Source organism: Dipodomys spectabilis, unplaced genomic scaffold (genome assembly GCF_019054845.1).
Source record: "Dipodomys spectabilis isolate Male_0828 unplaced genomic scaffold, ASM1905484v1 ptg000054l, whole genome shotgun sequence".
Lineage (NCBI taxonomy): Eukaryota > Metazoa > Chordata > Mammalia > Rodentia > Heteromyidae > Dipodomys > Dipodomys spectabilis.
In genome coordinates this window covers 5383139-5405256 of record NW_024870731.1, presented here as the reverse complement: position 1 = coordinate 5405256, position 22118 = coordinate 5383139, and the positions used below count along the sequence as shown (strand labels likewise).

At 38.7% G+C, this 22118-nt stretch overlaps 1 protein-coding gene across 1 annotated transcript in view; it reads left to right on the top strand.

Annotated features, from left to right (window-relative positions):
• Positions 1 to 22118, top strand: part of Cacna1d (calcium voltage-gated channel subunit alpha1 D) — a 349086-nt gene that overhangs the window by 129308 nt on the left and 197660 nt on the right. The window lies entirely within an intron of this gene.

Genomic DNA, 22118 nt, shown 5'->3' with positions numbered 1-22118 from the left:
AGAGCGCTCGCCTTGAGCTGAAGAGCTGAAGGACAGTGCCCAGGCCCAGAGTTCAAGCCCCACGACCAACAAAAAAGAAGAAGAAGAAGAAGAAGAAGAAGAAGAAGAAGAAGAAGAAGAAGAAGAAGAAGATCACAGGGAGAGACATGAAGACAGACTGGGAAGGAGCCAGTTTTATTCTCCTTTTATAACAACCCATTTTTACTGGAACTAAATTACTCCATGAGATCAGCATTAATTCATTCAAGGGCAGAACCCGCAATGACCTAGTGATTTACCTCTAGACTGTACCTCTTAAAGGTTCTACTACTTCTTAATACCACCATTTTGGAAGTTAAGATTCCAGCAAACAAAATTTTGGAGGACATGCTCAAACCATATCCAAACCTGTCTTTCTCACATCCCTTTCTTTGATAACTAACCAAATTTGGCATGTAAGACAGATAGAAAGAACCTGTTTTCTGTCTCTTGATTCTTTCAGTTCCCTCCATTTGTAGAACTTCTTTTTATTATTATTTTTTCTTTGGAGAAAGGTTCTGACTATGGAACTCAGACTGGCCCTGAACTCTTAACTCTTCCTGCCAATGCCTCTCAAGTGCTGGATTTACAAATGTGTGCCTTGACACCTAGCTCCAGTTCTAGAACTCTTACCTGATGATGTAACTCATGCAGTATTGACAAACTCTTTCTTCCTACCTGGCTGTAACGTTTCTCTTCAATATTGGATGTAGCTGAATACAGGAATATTGTATTGTGTGTGTCACAGGTAAAGTCCCTGGAGCTAAGGAGGTCAGGAATGCTGGTTAGAAAGCATAGACGTATACAAAATGAAACTGCTCTTCATTGTGGTTTTGTATCTGGAGTCTTCTTGTGAAAAAAATACACTTTTCACTTGAACTGTTCCAGATATTCCCATGAAAGTCTTTAGGAATAACACTCATGCTTGCCCTGAAAGACAGTAGTACAGAATGGTCAAAAGCAAAGGCTTGGAGGCCGTATGGCTTGTGTTTGAACTCCAGCTCTGATGTTAACGGTAGATTAGGGCAAGTTCTATACCTCAGATTCCTTATCTGTAAAACAAGACATAATAAGAAACTTACCACTTGAGACTATTTAGAGGATTAGGGGACTTCTTATGTTTAAAGTATTTAGAATAGTTCCTAGAATCTAGTGTTTATAGAAGATGATCTACTGTCGTATGTTTTATAAATTTCAAATTCCCATTCAAGCAGACATTGTGGCTAGCTACTCATGAGGCAGAAATTAGGAGGATTGAGGTTGCCAGATGAGCAGAAAAGGTCAAAAGCTATGTACTATGACCATATAAGATGATGCTAAGCGAAATGAGCCCCAAGATATGGACATAAGAGGTTTTTTCCTTGTTGCTGTTGGTTTTTAATGTACTGTGTGATTTTTTTTTAATTTCTTTTGTATGTTCTTCACCCTGGTATAACCCCTGTTGTCACTATATTTGATTCTGGTTCCTTGCATCTTGTTATATACATTTTTCTAATTTGGGAAGGGGAAGGGAAATAACAAAATGCTGAAACAAGGATACAGGTTGACCCATTGTAACAATGAGATGTACAAGATACTATGTTGAAAATGAACTTTACACAACTTGAGGAGGGGGGTAGAGGGAGGAGTTAGGGAGGGGGGGAGGAAGGGATGGCAGGGGAAAAACAAAGGAAGGAGTAACAATGCTGGAGAGGAAATGTACTCATTACCTTACTCATATAACTGTAACCCCTCTGTACAGTATCTTTACAATAAAAATATTTTAAAAATTTGAGAAACCACATCACAACCAATAAAGAAGTTGGGTGCAGTGGCACATGCCTACCTGTTATCCCTGCTACATGGGAATTTTAAGTAGGTTGATTCAGGCAAAAAGCAAGAGCTTATATGAAAAATAATGAATGATTTTTTTAAAAAGGTAGGCATAGCTTAAGTGGTATAGTGCTGGCTTAGTAAGTGCAAAGCCATGAGTTCAAAACCCTAATACCAACAACAACAACAAAATACTGTTCAACACTTTTTTGTGTGGGTCCTGGGGCTTGAACTCAGGGCCTTGGCACTCACTGTCCCTGAGCTTTTGTGCTCAAGGCTAATGCTCTACCACTTGAGCCACAGCTCCACTGCTAGCTTTTTGTGGTTAATTAGAAATGAGCTCATGGATCTCCTTGCCTGGATTTGGCTTTGAACTGGGTTCCTCAGATCTTAACCTCCTTAGTAGCTAGGATTACAAGTGTAAGCCACTGGTGTCTGGCCCATTCAATACTCTTAATGACAGAGGGTGAAGAAATTGAACTTTCTATGTGAAGCTGTAGTTGATGATCCCAATTCATGCAGCAGCAGTAAAATTGGCAAGTTGGCAATAGGAGGAAGCCCATGGACATGACAGGTTCTCTTAAACAATGACATCAGCTTACTGTACATTAAAATCCCCAGGGCTGGGCACTAGTAGCTCATACCTGTAATACTACCTACCCAGGAGACTGAGATCAGAAGATCACAGTTCTAAGCTAGCCCAGGCAGGAAAGTTCCTGGGATTCTCATCTCCAATTAACCACCTAAAAAACAGAAGTGAAGATGTGGCTCAAAGTGGTAGAACACTAATTTTGAGCAAAAAATGGGACAGTACCCAGGCCCTGAGTTCAAGCCCCATGACTGACCAACACGAAGTCCCCAGGGACCTTTGTTTTGTGATTCATTTTCAGACCATTTGAATCAGAATTTCTCAGGGTAGGGAAAGAGGAGACACCAAAGAAAATGCTACTTTTTTCCTTACCAACTCCCCCCTCCTATTACCTCCCTACCCACCCCCCCCCCCCCCCCCCCCGCAAACAAAAACCAAAAACCAAACACCTTTCTAAGTATTTCTGATTTATGTATTGTTATTTGGAAACTTCTAGATTAGATGATTTAGCAGTTAGTTGGTTATATTTAATAGAATTTGGGAGGATTAAGTTGAGGGTCTGACAATTTATTTAAATGTCTACACTTATATTTTCATTAGCTAATAAGCAGCTTAGTCTGAAAGAGATTTTCAACATCTATAGGCACCTAAAGCTCGGGGCTGTCAGTTTGGCTCTATTTCTTATTGAGGTCAGTTTTATAGGAGACTGGTTCCCTTTCCTTGGAGTACAGTGATAATGGAGGCCCCTAACTGAGTGAGGAGTGGGAAGTGAGGCGAATGGCAAGCAGATCACATCTGCATCTGGCTTTGTATTAGGTGCATTAGATTCCCACACCTGAATGTCCAGAGAGAAATGGAAGCTGTGTATACAGGACACAGGGCAGAAGAACTAGTGAATATGCATTTGGATGACTGCCCAGTACATGGACAGACAAGCTCCTAAACTCAAGGAGCAAGGAAAATCCAGGCCTGGAGGCTAAATGCAAAGAGGGGGCTGACATGTTGAGGAGGAGGAAGATTGCAAATGACGGATTTTTTGAATAACTTCTTACTCATCACTATTCTGTACTTCTTCCTGTAGCTAAAATGTCTTTTAAAGCTTCTAGGTGAAGAGATAATGAAAGTGACTGGATGGGTCACTGGCAACCCTTAGACAAGCTGGGTTGACATTGCTGGTCCTTGATCCTAAAATGGGCAGAGACAAAACTACTTTACTGAGCTGCCATAGAGATGGATTAGCTTGTGGATGAAAGTGGATATGAAAGTACTCTGCTAACTCTTCAATGCCATTCACACTCCTAGAAGTACTGCTTATAATGTTAACATGGCATGCCTCTTGGAACTGGTGAGAGATAATGGATGTTACCCCCTTTCCAGGGAATATATGCCCACATTTAAAGATTTAGAATTTAGAAAGGATCGCTGAATAACTGCCACAGAACCCAAGATCCTGGGTTCTAAATCCCTTGCGGAACTAAGCAGTATGCTAGCTCCTGAGCGTTGCAGTTGCGGTGGTACATCTTTAACAGTTTTTCACTATATTTATTGAACTTCAGCAACATGTTAGTGATGTCTCCTTCCCAGAGCTTTCACTGTAAATTGATTGCTTTCTTTTCTACAGGAGAAAGCATGCCATGTATGTATACAAAAAGGACTTCATTAAGGAAATAACCTTAAATCCACTAAATTTAATTATATTTACACACACACACACAAGCATGATATTTACACACACACACATACACAAGCATGATGGTGCATGCCTGTAGTCTCAACACTCAAGTGATTGAAGCAGGGGGGTCGAGAGAGTTCCAGGCCATCGGAGACTATATAGAAAGTTCCAGGCTAGCCTGGGCTGGGCTATATATGGAGACTCTCTCAAAACCACTATCTGTAAAAATTAAAAAGAAACATAATAACCTTATTCACAGATTTTTGAAACTTTAATATGAGAAACAAATGTCATCTATATACCACAAGCAGTAGTGAGAACCATGTCTACAGGTAGGGAGATCCTTCTAGATATTTGTGGTTTCTATGTGCCATGAGACCACATGGAGGGCTTTCTGACATGTCTAGTACTGTTTCGTGTTCTCAGGGAAACAAATGGAGTAATATATTCTAGCCCGTCAAAGTACTGATATCTTTTCAAGAATAGTCATGTCCAAATGAATATCAGACACCGAGGTTCTAGGGAGTTATCCAGAGAGAGACTGAGACTAATTAGAATGGTCTAATTAAGACACAGTAGCTGGCTTCCCAAAATACGAATAATTATAATCATGTCTAGGCAGAGTATTGTGCATTTTATGTAGTATTTATATAAACTATATGGAGGTCTGTATACATACAGACCATGAATTCTGATGCTTTCAGGAGTCAGATGAGTCATAAAAATTAGGAAATAAGTTAATAATTACTACAATTAGATGATGGAAATGTGGTTAATCAAAATGTTTTGTGAGCCACCTTAAAACATAGCAATCCAAAGTTTGCAACAGAGCATGATTCAGTACTTCTAAGTTTCAAGGGGCTTCTATAGATAAAATCCTTTATGAAGCAGGTCTGTTTTCCCTTTCTAAAGATTAGAAAACTTGTCATGATCAAATGAAGAGAGCGCCTGAGGCCTTGAGACTGAGGTACTGATTTTCAGAGCTTTGAAGTGCTCCCTAGAGCACATGGCTCTCAGGACTAAGCCTTTTGGGAAGAAGATATTGTGCTTTCCTAAGTACCCGCCCTCTCTCCCCCCAGAGCTACCCAATCATACATTGAACACAGCTCAGGGGAGATGGGCCTTTGAGCCTGTTTATTTCTACTCTCACCTAGTTTCTTAAATGGACCCAAGAGGCAAAGACTGGGCAACACCAACAAGCCTGCGGTGGGAGTCGGGGAAAACTGTCAACTGTGTCAGTAGATAGGTCAATATGAACCCAATTGATAGGTTCCAAGTGCTGAAATCAGCTCAGCTGTCTCTTCCTTTTCATTTTTTTTTTTTTGCCATCCTAGTCATTTTTCACTTAAAGAAAAAGAAAAGAGAGAAAGATACAGAGATCTAGATGAGGTTACTTGAACCCAAAGTGAAGAAAATGTTGCCTTGAGGCTGGTTTTCCTTGGAGGAGGAAGGCAGTGTCAGTTACAATTAATGTGAGCAGCCTCTCCAGCTCTGGAGACGTGACCTCTAGTTACAGCAAATGTGACAGCATGAATTACCTTCAATTATGGTGAACTACTTTCAACTGCATTATTGCCCATTCACCTTTGTGGAAATTGGTTGTTTTGATGGCCTTGGCCATGGAAGAAAAAGATAGTAGGGGAAGACTTAGAAATGACTGACACCCAGATTTTGGGTCTGGGGCAGAACAGCAAGCCATGGGTTGTAGCCTTGTACTATTACTAGATGATAGTTAATGGTTTGGGGTCTGATTCCTGTAAGAGCCTAAAAGAGGAATTAGAATTAAGTTCCTCACTTTATTGAGGTATAGTTTATTTATAATTAAGTGTACCTTTAAGTATACAGAATAATGAGTTTCGATGGATGTATTCATCTCTATAACTACTAATTAAGATATAGAACATTTCTATCGCTTTAAGGTTCCCTTGTGCCCTATTTAGTCAATCACCCAATTTCTGACCCCAGGCAAACACTGATTTACTTTTCACTTTTGTAGATTGGATTTGTCCTTCTCAGAGTCTTGTAGAAATGAAATGATACATGATGTACTCTTGTGTCTGTATCAGAAGTCTGTCCTTATTGCTGGGTGTTATTTCATTGTGCAGATAAAGCACAATTTGTTTATTTTCTTACCTACTGTTTGATATTTGGGTCCCAGAATTGGAAACATTATTTTGGCTATGAAAAAAATAAATCATCATGTCTTGGTTATGATATATAAAGCTGTAAGGAACATCTTTATGCAAATCTTTGTGTGGACATAGGCTTTTGTTATTCTTGGGAAAAATGACAAAGACTGTAATTTTTGGATTATGTGGAATGGCAGGTAGCCATTGTGCCCCCTATGTGATGCTGCAGGACAAAAGGGACTTTGTAAATGGAATTAAACTTGCTAATTAAATTAACTGAGTATCCTGGGCTTAGTGGTCTCAGTATTATGATGTAGAACCTTAAAATAAGAAAGAAGGGCATAAAGGCCAATCAGAGAGGTGACCCAGTCCTTTTCACTTTTGATCCATTACGTATTTTGCTAAATGCTTTCCTAAATATTTTATGGTCATTTAAAGCTGTGTGTAAATGATATTTTGATTTCCAATTGCCACTGTATAGAAATAAAATTAGTGTTGTGTATTGCCTCTCTATCCTATGACCATTTTACATTTCACTTATTTCTGGTCACTTTTTGGAATACCCACCTCATTTGATAATGATAATTTTACTTCTTCATTAACAATATGGTAGGCTTTTCATTTTTCTTTTGACAGCATTGTTTTTTATTGTAAAGGTGATGTACAGAGGAGTTGGCTTTTTTTTCTTTTGGTGATACTGTGGTTTGAACTCAGGACTTTGCAAGGCAGGCCCTACTGCTAATAAACCATGCTACCAGCCCACTTTTGTACTGGTTATTTTTGTTGCTTGTACAGGGGCTTAAACTCAGGTCATTGTACTCTTGTTTGGCTTGCTTTTTCACAACAGATACCTTACCACTTCAGCCATGACTCCAGCCTTTGTGCTGGTTATTTTGAGATAGAGTCTCACTTCCTGTCCAATTATACATCTTGACTATAATCTTTCTATTTTATACTTTCTATCATAGCTGATCCCAACCAATCCCAGATGTCCACCTCCATACCCAGTTTCTTCAGCAAGATGAAGTCTTGTGCACTCTTCTGTCCAGGGCTGGGCTGGGACCTTGATCCTCCCAATTTCAGCCTCCCATAAATCTTTACACTGTTCCACCCAGCTCTGGTTTGTGTAGGGGATGCTTCCATCCAGGCTTGCTTCAAACTACAATCCTCCTGTTTGGTCAGCCTCCCAAGTAGCTACGATTAAAGGTATGAGCCAACAGTGTCTGGCTCCTAATTACATTTTTTTAAAGAACTTCCACTGCCGTTTCAAATAGAAATAGTGGTAATGAAATCCTTGTGATTTTAGGGGAAAATGTCCTTATGTTTAGTAAGTATCATGCTAACTTGTCATAGTTGTCCTTTGTTAAACTAAAGAAATTTCTCCTCATTATCTTGCCCATGTAATTGTAGTCCCTCTTTATGGTATTTTCACAATTAAAAAAAAGAAATTTCTTTCATAAAAGGATATTGAATTCTGTTTATTTACCCCCGTGTCTAATGTAATGACCATATCATTTTTCCTTTTCCATCCCCTAATAGGATAGATAACATGAATTGAGTTTTAAACCTTAAAATTTTAAACTATTTAAAGATGATTTTCTTAAATCTTGTCTTCTTGGTATGAAGTTTTGACTTGCCTTTTTATATACTCTTGCATTCAGTTTGCTAATATTTGTTAAGGATTTTTAGTTTTGTCCATGTGGGTTATGTCTTTGGTTTACTAGCCTTACTAAATGAATTGGGAAAATGAATCTTTTTCCTCTGGAAGACTTTGTATAGGTTTGATATTATTGTTTCCTTAAGTATTTGACAGACTTCACATTGAAACTGAATCTGAAGTTTTGTTTGTAGAAAAGTCTTAATGAAGAATTCAATTTGCTGAATGGATATATTTAAAGAATTGTTAAATATTTGTTTCCAATTGAACGTTGGTAGCTTGTGTATATGGAGGAATTTTTTCATGTCATCTAAATTGTCAAAGTTACTGACATGAATATTCATAATATTTCTTAACTGTATTTTTGAAGGCTGTGGGCACTATAGTAATGTTGTTTCATTCTGATGCTGTTTCTTTTTTCTTTTTCTGTTGATTAGATGGAGATTTGAAATTTTACTTGATGTTAAAGAGATTTACATTTTAGTTTCTGATTAGTTGTGTTATTTTTCTACTTTCAATTTTATTTATTTTCACTCTTCCTCTTGTTTCTGTCTTCCTACTCATTTGCTGCTTAATTTGATCAACTTTCCTACAGTAGATACTTAACATAATTGTTTCTTTTCTAAATTTTATTTTCTAATACCATAATATCACCTATACATTTCCTTTTAAGCATTTTAGCTGTTCTAGTTTTTTAAATTTGTCATATATCATTTTTATTTAGTTGAGAATATTTTCTTATTTGTCTTCTTTGAACTATTTCTTCTGATAAATGTGTTTTTAAACTTCCATATATAGGGGTTTTCAGATATGTTATCACTTGTCGTTTCTAACTGTAGATGAACATTTTTATTTTTAGTTCTGTGTGTTTATGTCTTGTGTGTTTTGAAGCTTTGCTATGGTATGAGCACAAATTTGGGTTATAAATACTTAAAAAAACAACAATTATAATCAAATACTCTAGAATGGGTAGCATTAAAAAAAAATGGTTTAAGATCATAGTTTTGGAGACTGCAAATCCAGAGTATGGCACTGGCTCTGGTAAAGACTTTATGGCTAATAGCATCACAGTGGTGACAATGTGTTTGACAGGAAGCGATCACATGACAAAAAAGGAAGTCATAGTGACTGGAGTCACATAAGAACCATGTTAATTCCTTTGTAGGGCACACCTCCAGTGACCTAAGTGTGCTAAGGCTCTACCTCTTTGTTGTTGTACAATTCCATAACTCAGGTTTATGAGTACAATGCTTCTTGTTCATTGTTACTCCTTCTCTTATTTCCCCAGTTTTCCCCTTCCCATTTACACCTTCAAGTTACATAGTTAACTTTTTATGTAACATACATTGAATGACTGCATTTGCTCTCCCTTCTTCCCTTCGTTCATATGACCCTCCCATTGCCCACCCTCAAAAAAACCATATTTCCATTTTCAGGCTTCACCTTTTAAAGATCTCACCACTTCTTAATATTGCCATACTGGGGGCCAAACTTCCAACAAACTCTTTGGAGACACACTCAAATCATGGAAATATGTTGTCTTCTTGATGAATTGATGACTTTATCATAAAAATAGCTGTCTTTCTTTTCATTGATATTCTTTGTTCTGAAATTTATTTTGTCTCATATTGAGATAGTCCCTTTTAGGAATTAGTTTGGGCCTTGTTATTCAATTCAGTCTTTGGTTTTAGTTTGTTTGTTTGTTTGTTTTGGTTATAGGGGTTGAGGTCAGGATCTGGATGCTATCTCTGAGCTTTTTCACTCAAAGCTAGTGCTCTACCACTTGGAGCCACAGCACTACTTCTAGTTTTCTGATAATTAATTGGAGATAAGAGTCTCATGGACTTTCCTGCCAAGGCTGGCTTTGAACTGTGATCCTCAGATCTCAGCCTCTTGAGTAGCTAGCATTATTGATGTGAACCATCAGTGCCCACCTTCAATTAAGTTTTGTTTGTAATTGAAGAGATTGGGTTATTTATAGTTTGGTTTTGGTTTTTAGTCTACCATTTTGGTATTTGTAGTCTATTTTTCTATCTTTGGCTTTTTTTTCTGCCATTTTGGGGATATAATTGAGTATTCCTTAGCATTTCCTTTTATCTATTATTATATTAACTTACCAATTTTTTATGAATTGTTTTCTATGTATCCTAAGACTTTCATATTTAACAAATACTTGCCATTTTAGGCGGTCTTTATATCATTGTATAAATCATAGTTTTCACTTGATGTTGGGTCCATATAAGGTCTTCATATTTTTTAATAATGTGTTTCTTTTTTTTATTTTTAAATAGTTGTGTAAAGGGGTTTCAGTTTAGCAGTGTACTTCTGTTGACAATCCTCTTAACTTTTACCTTGCTGGGAGTCTTTATTTTACTACCATTTTCAAAAATATTTTCCCTAGGTATGAATATTGGATTGACGTTGTCCCTTACTGGTAGTCTTTATTTTACTACCATTTTAAAAAATATTTTCACTAGGTATGAATATTGGATTGACATTGTCCCTTACAGAAAGATAAAGATGGCATTCCATTGTCTTATACCTGACATATGTAAGGTTTTGTTTTGATTCTGTGAATATAATTTTTAATTTCTTCCCCTAATTTTAAGATTCTTCTACTTCTATCAGCTTTGGGAGAATGTTGTAAGAATTTTTTGGTTATTTATCCCTGTCTGGATTTATTCAGCTTCTTGGATATTTAGCTTATAAGTTTGTAAAGTTTGAACTTTTTGCTGTTTCTGCTTCTTTCTATGGTCCTTGAGTTACACACACACACACACACACACACACACACACACACACACACACACACACACACACACACACACACACGTATGCATTTTTCTTAGTTAATGTTGATTACAATTTTTAATACAATTATGTTTACTTTAAAATACATCTTTGAATAATCTTGGATGATACTTTTTGCCATATTTATATGTTCACGAATGTTTTCATCTGTACTATCTAGTTCAAAGGCTAGTATATTTTTTCTGCAAAGAGCCAGATAATAATAAATAGTCTATGCTTCATAGAACATATGGCCTGTTAAAGATACTGAAGTCTGCCATCATATCACAAAAGCATCCATAGACAATGCACACAAGACATGATTGTGCTGATAAAACTATATTTATAAGGCTGTGACCTGGGTTAGGACTGGGGGCCATAGTTGATTGCTGATTTGGTCTAATTCTCTGTTAATTCCAAGTCACTATTTTTTTAGATGTGTTCATTTCTAGAAATTCCATTTGGCTTTTAAAAATATATTTTCCTTTTTTTTTTTTTTTTTTTTTTTGGTCCGGTCATGGGGCCTGAACTCTGGGCCTGGGTGCTGTCCCTCAGCTCTTCAGCTCAAGGCTAGCGCTCTACCACTTGAGCCACAGCACCACTTCCGGCTTTTTTCTATTTGCTTATGTGGTGCTGAGGAATCGAATCCAGGGTCTCATGCATGCAAGGCAAGCGCTCTGCCACTGAGCCACCTTCCCAGCCCCTATATTTTCCTTTTTTTCTATGTGTATGCTTTTCTTTAAAACTTTGAAGAAAATTAGAGGACCTGATTTTAGAGCTTTGTTATTACTATTCCATAATTTCTGAATCTGCTTCTGTTTATTATTCTGTTTTTTTTTAATCAAACTGCATGTGAATCCTATTTCTCTCTTTCGTGGATTTTCTAGAAATTTTTACTTGAGTGCGGGGCAGTGATGGCCTGTAATCCTGTAATCAGGAGGCTGAGATCTGGGATGGAGGGATGTGCAGGAAAGTCTGTGAGACACATCTCCAATTAGCCAGCAAAAATCCAGAAAAGGAGCTATTGCTCAAGTGGTAGAGCACTAGCCTTGAGCAAAAAAAGGTCAAGGACAAGCATCCAAGTCCTGATGAATCCAAGTACATGCATGCACACACACATTCTCTCTCTCTGTCTCTCTCTCTCTCTTTCTCTCTCTCTCACACACACACATACACACACTCTTACCATTCAGTGTCTGAATCATCTTCCTTCAAACAGTGGGCTTTGCTTTGATTGACAGCTAGGTTACTTTTCATTTCTAGTGACCCTTTCAAAGATTGTGGATTTACGATGGCTTTTTGGAGCCTCTATTGAAAACCCAAAGGTTCAACAACTTCCTGACTCAGGTTGTTGAGCTAGCAAAGGATTCCCAACCCTTTGTGAACCTATGAACCATTCAACTCACAGCTAGCTTTCAGGTTACTTTTTGCTTAGCCTCAAGGAATTTTACCCTTGTATCTATTACTCTGTATTCTATTACTCTGTACTCTGACTAAAAGGTTGTCTTCAGATTTCTGGGTTCTTTACCATGTAGTGTCTAGCTACCTCAGATTCCTTGTATCCCGATCTGTTTCCTCGATTCATGGAGGGACTGACCCCTCCCCTACCTTCTGTTCCAGCATATACCTTCAGTCATGGAGCTTCTTTGGTTTGAGAGAAGAACTAAGAGATTCCCTTCTCTCAGGAATTAGCTTTCACTAACGATTGTGAAGTATTAACATTTTTTCTTAAGTTTCCCTAGTATTTGAAGTGTTTAAAGCCGGAGAATGAATTAGATTCTTTATTTTCTCACAGCCAGAATTAGAAGTCAGTTACCACCTTTCCTGGCAGGGCATAAGCAGGCTGAGAAATGCAGCTCTGTAGGATTAAAAGATAAATCTTAAGTTTGAATTTTATAGGGCAACTATTAATAGGTTATTTAGCTAAGAAGATACCTTGCTTACGCCCAAGAATGTTTCTGCCTTCACAGTATTGCTTACTTGCCTTGATGTGAATAATCTTAAATGAGTACATTTAAGCTTATAAATTAACTTGTAACATATTCATCAATTGCAGGACAGAGATATTGTGATTTTTTCTGTGTGCTTTGTATTTGGTTCTGACAAGTGAATTTAATTTACCCTTTGACTTTAGTGAAAATGGTCCTGTTCAAAATTTCCCTCCTTCAACAGACCTTATTTTATTATCTCTCTTTCTTGCATCTTCTCCCCTCCTCCCCACATTCCTACTTCTGAGCAAGGATAGTTGGTCTTTAGTTGGAGTGGAGTGGACCTGCATAAGGAACTGGATGTTTAAATTCTGGAGCCACCCCCTACTCTTTGTGACTAGAGTATGATATTTGAATTCTCTGCATCTGTTTCATGTTTCTTATTTGTCATTTATGTTGCACACTGGTCATTTATGCTTGTGTATGGATTTAAATAAAAAAGTATGTGAGAGCTCTTTGAGAACTTTTAACACATCTTGTGAATGTGAGATATTTCTGAGGTCACTGTGAATTCCTTCTTTGAGACTTAATCCCACAGCTGAAGTGTCTTTTAGTTTGACTCAAAACTCCTTCAAAAAGCCCTCATCCTTTCAGTGTGGGCTGAAACATGTCACTTTTTGATAGTTCCCTTACACTGTACTGTACCTGCCTTTTCTTTTCTTTCGTTTTCTTTTTTCCTTTTCCTTTCCCTTTTCTTTAGGTTATAGCTAGGCTAACTGAATCTCAACAGTTAAAATTTAGCATGAGATATTTCTCACCTTAACAGGATTTGAATAACGAAATATATTAAGGCTATGAAGAAGTTTAACTCTAGAGAAGACAGGACTAGCAGATAGTGAGGGCTGGATGATACACAAAAGGCAGACCATCAAGACTGACATCTAGATTTTATAGGAGGCTTGACTGTGGTATACTGGTAGAGAGGTAATTCTGGTGGCATACAGATGGTAGAAAAGTCACTTTAGTTCTGTGCTTGTAGGACTTGCTAGAAACTTCTTCTTTGGAATTTGTCAGCAATCTTCTTAAGTACCTAGAAAAACTGTTCATTGGGAGCTGTCTCCTGGAAGGCCCTCCATTTTGAAACATCCTAAGTAGGGGACAGGAATGCTGGAGAAAGCACTGGCCACCGGTGCTGCTGTCCACCATATACTTAAGAGCTAGATACTGGAGAAGCCATATGCTCTCCAGGATTGCTGAATAGACATTGATGGAATTGGGAAAGCAACCTCCCTACTTCCTGCCATTTCTGTCCAGTATTCTCTGTCAATGATACTTAGTATTATGATAGTTGAATATTTAAAAGTCCCAGATCAATGTCCATAGAACATGTGAAAAAGGGTGCATTTGTAGGTGAGAAATAATCAATCTGTAACCTGGTGCTGTTGAATCATTTGGCTACTCAGGTTCCATACATACACATTTGAACTTCTATACAATAGCGTAACTATTTCTACTCAATAAGATAGAGCTAACTATGTTACAAGGAAAAAATTCTCACCATGCTCTCAAATGAAGAGATAAAGAGGCCCAGAGTCACTGTATTCTTCTATTAATAGCCTTTCAAATTCAGACATGGTTTTACTATGTTTTCCGTTACCTAAACTCTAAACTATACTTCAATAAGTTAACCAAGTTAATTTCTAAAACTTGCATATAAGATCAAAATAAGGAGGAGAAAACATGAATTGATAAATATATACAAATAAAAATAAGTATTTAAAAGGTAAAGAAAATATGCCAAAAAAGAGAAAATATGCCAAGTTGCTAAAGTCTTAATCTTTGAAGTTAGTAATAAATTCATAATTGACATCTATGGCTTCCTTTTCCCATTACTTATTTTGTGTTTCCTCTGGTCTCAAACTCCATCATCAACTGATTGATTAGTTGAGTTACTGATAGAGTAACCATCTTATTTCCTGAAGGGTTGTAATACTCAAATTTCTTTCCTGGGTATGCATCTCTATCTGCTTTTCTTCTTCCTCTGTCTCTTCCTCTGTCTGTCTGTCTGTCTGTCTTTGTCTGTCACTTCTCTCTCTGTGTCTCTTTCTCTGTCTCTCTGTGTTTCTGTCTGTCTCTGTCTGTGTCTGTCTCTGTGTCTGTGTGTGTGTCTGTCTCTCTCATTCTCAGCATATTGCTCAGGCTAACTGTAAACTCCCGGGCTGAAGCAATTACCTTACTGGCTAGCTGTGTATCCTGACTCCTACCTAGTTTTCATTGCTACAGTTTTTTTAAAAAAATTTTTTTTACTCTAGGACAGGGAAGTACTTAGACAATCCCTAGAGAGTCATTAGAGTACCAGATTGTGCCTCTATTATGTAGAAGTAACCCACTTTCCCTGTACTTATCGGAGCAATCACTAGAACCAGTGTATTAACCCCTTCCTTCCTGCTTCTTTGGTGGTTCAGTGGTCCATAGACCAAAATATCTAGGTGGCAATTTCATATTTAAGTGGAACTATTGCTGTGTGCCCTGGTAGAAACAGCTCCCCCTTCCTTGGAGACTATGATTTCCAGACTAGCAGGCTTAAAGTTGCTGAGACATGAATAAAATATTCCATGAGTGGGTGATTGGGTATTTAGTGAGAGGATACACCTTTATTTCTAGCTTTTGAGTTCTAAACCCATGTATTCCAGATGTGGGAGACCCTGTGCCTTATTTTGGTTTCCTATTCAAAGCATTTGTTGCATCCTGTAAAACAGAATGTCATCCTCTAATTTTTTTCCCCAACTGATGCTATACCTCAGTCTTTAGGAAACCATTCCACTTCTCAATTAGGTTACCTGTTCTGATGGCAGAGCATTGCCTTAATAGTTCATTTGATTGGTTTGAGATGGAGTCTGTGTTGCGCAGGCTAGGCTTAAATTTTAGATTCTTCCACTTCAGCCTCCCAGCCAGCTGGGATTATAGGCATGTGCCTCCATATCTAGCTGACTTCTCTTCCTCGTCATCTTCCTCCTCTTCCTCTTTCCTTCTTCCTTCTTCTGTTATCTTTAAGTGGTTATACAAAGGGATTGTGATTCAACACATCAGGTTATGACTACAATGCATCTTTAAAATTTTTTAAGTAGTTGTACAAAGACTTTTCAATTCAACAAGTCAGATTATGAGTACAGTGAATTTTATTTTCTTTTTTTTGCTGGTCCTGGGGCTTGAACTCTGGGCCTGGGCACTAAGCTCCTTTTTGCTCAAGGCTAGCCCTCTGCCATTTGAGCCACAGTGCCACTTCTGGCTTTCTTGAGTAGTTTATTGGAGATAAGAGTCTCACAGACTTTCCTGCCTGGACTGGCAGATCTCAGCCTCCTAGTAGCTAGGATTATAAGCATGAGCCACCTGTGCCCAGCTAGCAATGAATCTTGATTGATGTCACTTCTTCCATTATTCTCCTCCCATTTGTACCAACTCCACTCATCCCTTCAAATTACCTGATTTGACTATTCTTCTTGACACTGTATTAATGCCAGGTTTTCTGCATTTCTATATTTTTATTACATCTGGCCTGTACATTACACCTGTATATTACATCTCACACTTATTTATCTAGTCCGTTTCCTTCTGTGATGAAATAGGATGTTTGGTAACTGGTTTACTCTTTCTGGGCCTTTGAGTCTCCAGTGTATTCATGCTCCAGTTGCCTTGCAGGGTAATTGTGAGATCATCTGGGACAGGATGGGTAAATGAATTGTTAAATACTTAGGGCTTTGACTTGGAAGGCTTTGAGGTATGATGATCTCTCCTCATAATCATTAATGAGCAAGGCTTGATTTTGATCCTGTCTGGAGTTGAAAGTTGTATTATCCGGTACTGTGCCAGAGACCCTTAGGGCCAGTGCTCATTTGTGTGGAGATGGGGAAGAGGTGACATTGTAGAGGAAGTGCCAGAAAAGGAATGTGGTAGTGTTTGACATTTCTAGTGTTCATCTTCTTACTTCTCTGTCTGTTCTTCCTACTTAGAGGCACTCCTGCACATATGCGCATTTCCTCTCACTTCCAAAAAGAAGGGAGATGAGACTGCTGTGCAGCCAACCAGGCTTAAAAAGGAGACAACCATTCTGCTGGCTTTCTCCTTTCTCCCGTCATTTCTTGGTCTAATACTTGCTAGGTAGTTGCAGCAGGCCTGTGGACAAGGAAATACACCATGATGTTTTTATTTTGTTTTTCTTTCCTTTCCTCTCTCCCTAAATCTGTTCTCTTCCCTACCTTTACCTCCTCATTCTCCTAAAACTATTCTACCATACAATTGGTTATCCAATCAGCCATGCAAATAATCATTGTCCCGGGCTGGGAAGTTGGCTCAGTGGTAGAGCGCTTGCCTTGCATGCCTGAGGCCCTGGGTTCGATTCCTCAGCACCACATAAGCAAATGGAAAAAAGCCGGAAGTGGTGCTGTGGCTCAAGTGGTAGAGCGCTAGCCTTGAGCTGAAGAGCTGAGGGACAGCGCCCAGGCCCAGAGTGCAGGCCCCACAACCGGACCCAAAAAATAAAAAATAAAAAAAAATAATAATCATTGTCCCAGAGCCTATAGAAATGAAGCAGCAGGGGGCTGGGAATGTGGCTTAGTGGTAGAGTGCTCGCCTAGCATGCACAAAGCCCTGGGTTTGATTCCTCAGCACCACATAAACAGAAAAGCTGGAAGTGGCACTGTGGCTCAAGTGGTAGAGTGCTAGCCTTGAGCACAGAGAGGTTTAAGACCAGACCCTGAGTTCAAGCCTCAGGATTGGCAAAAAAGAAAAAAAAGAACAAAAAGAAATGAAGCAAGAGTACTGAAACTCGGCATCGGACCACCTTTTGCCTTTCCCTGTTTTAGAGGGTCCCTGTTTATTTTGGGGTCTGAGTTTGGAGGGCTCTAGAAAGGAAGATATGTAGCATTTGTTTCCATGGAGACAGAACACTGGACACTGATTTAATATCTACCTGGTGGACCGAGAGGAAAGAATAGAGTTGTGGCCATGGAGTTTCATTACTGAGTGTTACTGAATATGGATAGAACAATTGGGCTTGCTGTATCTAAATGTCTGAGCCTTTCTTCCTTCTCCCTGTCTCTCCTAGTATATCTGCCTAGAATTTACTCTCTCCTCTTTTCTTCTTGTTTAAATCCTGTCTATCCCTCAAGCCCACTGCTTACATAAAACTGTCAGGACTAACCATGCAGAGCGACTGTTGCCTCACAAGTCTCCCTGTCTGCAACAGAAACAGCTCCTCCCACACTTCCGGACAGTTCTTGTGTTCACAGCCTTCACTGTGCTCTCTCCTCACCATCATCTCCCTCAGTTCTTCCAAAACCCCTTTGACATTACTGAGTGGGGTGATAGCAATGAAGGAAGGTAGGAAGAGGTAGTTTAGTATTGGGGCTAAGAGCACAAGTTTTAGTGTGACCTTTTTAGTCCTCAGTTCCCTTATCTGTAAAAACCTGAAGGTAAAACTTCCACTATCCTAAACCTTAGGGTTTAGGGTTAATCAGTTAAATGACACATTGCCTGTAAGCACTTGGAGTACTTAGCATAACAGCTGGCTCATAGTCAGTGTCCAGTGTTAGGTGCTGTTATAATTGCCACATCCCACATTCAAGGAAATGTAGGTGACTTAGTTGTGCTGGCATTCACTGGCCAGATAACAATGTTATCTGGAGTTGCTGGATTCTGTGCCAGAACAGGGATTCTGGTTGTCAGAGATGTGCACAGCTTGGGGGAGCATATGAACCCCATCTAAGAGATGAATGGCAGGATGGAGGAGTCTGTTATCTAGGTCCCTAGACCTGGACACCAAATAGCTTCCCTGTGAAGAGAATGTGCTCTGTTCCCAGCTGGAAGCTGTGTCAATCTTTGTTGAAAGCATGATCAGCTCTGGCGGTGTCTCTGACCTAGGTAACCCTGAACAGCTTTTGTGTCCTCTGAGTCACAAGTAAGAATCTCCTCAGGGCGTGGAAGGTTTGGTCCCATTTGGACCTTGCCAGCTCTCAGATCTGTTGTTGTCCAACGTGATAGATTGAAGGTTCCTGGCATCCTTTTAATTTTTTGCCTCAGTTGTACTTTTAGAGATCGGTGGCGAGGAAAAGGCATGAGTGGGCTTGGAGGCACTGCCCCGGCACTGCTAATCCTGCAGTCAGTTTGTAGCTGTCCTCAGATGGCCCAGGCTGGCTGCGCTTTGCAGGAGCCCTCCAGCTTGTGGACAGCCTGGATTCCTGCTGATGCTGAGAGACTTCCCTGGCAGCCACATGTGCTGCCATTGCCACTGCGTAGAGTCAGGCAAGAGTTCTGACAACACCTAGCTGTCTCTCCGCTGCTTGGAAACCTCTAGCATCTGGTTGGACACACGATAAAACTTAATGAGCATGGCATTTTAGGCTCCTGAGATGCTCTGGTTTCCATCTGTTTTTCTCAGGTTATTCCTCACTATCAGTCTTGTGCTACAGTCTGCTGCAATATAGTCAGAACTGTCTCTCTTCTTGGTTTCCACAGGAGTCATTCATTGTACCTGTCATTTCCTAGGTGCACAACATTGCTTTTTGGGCTTCATCCCATTTCTGCTCAGATATTTCCTCCACAGGGAATCTATTCTCCTTGGTCAGAAATGAGTCTCTGTCTCTCTAACCTATGGCACCTGGAATTATGTTTGTTTCAGCCTGGTACTCTTTGAATCTGTAAGATAGGATTCTGGGGTCATTCAAATGCTGGCTTTACTGTTGAACAGATGGAAATTCAAATTTTGGGCCAGCCACTCACAAGCTGTATGATTTTGGGCAAATCACGTAATCTCTTGGCCTCTTTATTGGTGAAATGGAGTTAATAATTTTTACAGTTTTAGGAACTGACACGTTTGTGTCTCTTTGTAGCTATTAGCTCCTACCTATACTCTCTCCTTTGTGTTCAGGTATGTTTCACCAGGCTGTATCATTCCCCTAATGCAGAAAAATGCTGTAATCTATTTCTGTAATGACAGCTCCAATGGGTACAGTAACCACCCTGATGAAGGAGGCTCTGATTTCTATAGCCTCCCTACCCACATATCCAAAGCCTTGCTGGGGGCTTTACATGGACTGCACCTCAGTAGAAAAAGGTTGAGTTGGAGTTTCAGTTACCTCATGCCTTATCTTTCCTGGCCCTCAGAAAATAAACATTCAGAGCAGACTTAGTTGTGGAAGATCTCCATATTCTCTCCTTTTATTCTCTATGAAGTTCATAGACTGTGTTAATTTTATTGAGTTGACCTGGACATATGTCTCTGAAATATCAGTAATGTGTCTGGGACTGGGAGGTGCTGGGAGTTAAAACCAACATTGCTGGGCAGACAGTTTTCTTTCTTTCTTTCTTTCTTTTTTTGCTTACCAGGCCTGGGGCTTGAACTCAGAGCCTGTGTGCCTTTAAGTAGCTAATTGGGTATAAAAATCTCATGGACTTTGCTGTCTGAGCTAGCTTCAAATCCTAATTCTCACATCTCAGCCTCCTAAAGCCAAGTGGATGCTCAGGAGTCAATTTGGAACAAGAATGAGATGAAGTGAATCAAGAAATCAGTGTAAGCACACTTGAACATATTGTGTGAAAAGAACAGATTTTATGTGTAAGTTAAACTTCTTAAGGTAGAATATGGAAAATAATAAGTATGGCAGAATGATATAGTTAATTTCACCAAAAAAACTTTGCTCATCAAAAGATCCAGTTAAAATGAATAAGGAAGTAATTAAGTCAGAGAAAATATTTTAAAAACATTTTTAGATAAAGGATTTATATATAAGATATATAAAGTATTCATATAATTCAGTAATAAGATGAAAATATTCAATTTTAACAAGGTGTGAAAGAGTTAACAGATACTTTTAATAAAAGATATAAATGATCAGCTGGGCACAGTGGCTCATATGTGTAACCTTTGCCACTTAGGAAACAGATCTAGGGAGGATTGCAGTTCTAGGCCATCCCAGACAAAAAGTTAGTGAGATTCCCACATCACAACAAATAGGACAGGTATAGGGTGTATATTTGTGATCTCTGAGGCTGGCCCAGACAAACAGTGAGATCTTACTTGAAAAATAGCTTAAGTACAAAAGGTCTATAAGCATGGCTCAAATGGTAGAGATCAGACCTCAATAGTGTAAAAAGAAAAAGATACAAATAGTCAAGAGGATGATGAAAAGATATTTAAGGACTGGGTTTGTAGCTTAATGGTTGAGTGTTTACCTAGTATATGTGAGTCTCTGGATTTGATCCCCAACACAGACACTGACACAGACACACACACACACACCATTTAATATTATTATAGAAAAATACAAATTAAAACCAGAATAACACATCATTGCCTACCCATCAAAGTAGCTAAAAATGAAAAAAAGCTGATAATGCCTAATGGAGGTGAGGATGTACAGCAATTAGTTAGAGCTCCTAACATATTACTGGTAGGAATTGAAAAATTTGAAAATATTTGAAAAATTTGAAAATATCTTTCAAGGCTTATGAACCAAAAATTATGAGACTTGGTATTTACCTAAGAAAGATAAAAACCTATGCCCATCAAAATATTTATTCAAATACTATAACAACTATTTTCTTATGCATTTAAAATTGTTATCATAAAGGGTGATCTACAAAGAGGTTACAGTTAACAAAAGTCAGATAAAGAGAATATTTCTTTATGAACAATGTCACCCCTTCCCTCGCTTGCTCTCTCCCAGTTTTTTCCTTCTGTCCCCACCCACAAGTTGTATAGTTCATTTTCAAGATAGTGTCTAGTGAGTACCCACTACTACATTTTTTCACTCTTTGTCCACTATTTCTGTGCCCCCTTACCCTCCGAAAGACAGATAAATGAACAAAGAAGACAAAAAAGAGAAAACAAAAACAGCAACAAAGAAAAAACCTGTTTCTATTTCCTTGAGTTCATTTCAATAAATACTATTTGATATGATCATATGCACATAGGTACTACTGCCTTTTGTGTTCCTCTCCTAAGACTATCCTCCTTTGGTCTCAGTGTGTGTAAATGACTAGAGACCTATATAATTTATCATGTTCAACTGTATTTTTTTTTTACTGTACAGTGTGTTTACTTGTAGATTTATAGGCACATTCTAGCTACCATAAATTAGAGAAACCATGAAATCTTTGTGTCTAGGTCTGGCTTACTTACATTTTCTTGATTCATTTGTCCATTGAAGTAAGTATGGTTATGCTGGTGGCTTTAGTGCGGTCTTGTTTGTGGTCATTTGGGTAATGCTCAGGAGTGGAATTGCTGGGTCACAGGGTAGCTCTATGTTTAGTCTTTTGAGGAACCTCCTTATTGCTTTCCAGAGTGGTTGAACAAGTTTACATTCCTACCAACAGTGTAATAGAGTTCCTTTTTGACCATAACCATGCCATGTTATTGTTGTTTTCTTAATAATAGCCATTCTAAATGGGGAGATATGGAATCTCAATGTTGTTTTGATTTACGTTTCCTTTATGTGTAGAGATGTCGTCGATTGGCCATTCTTAA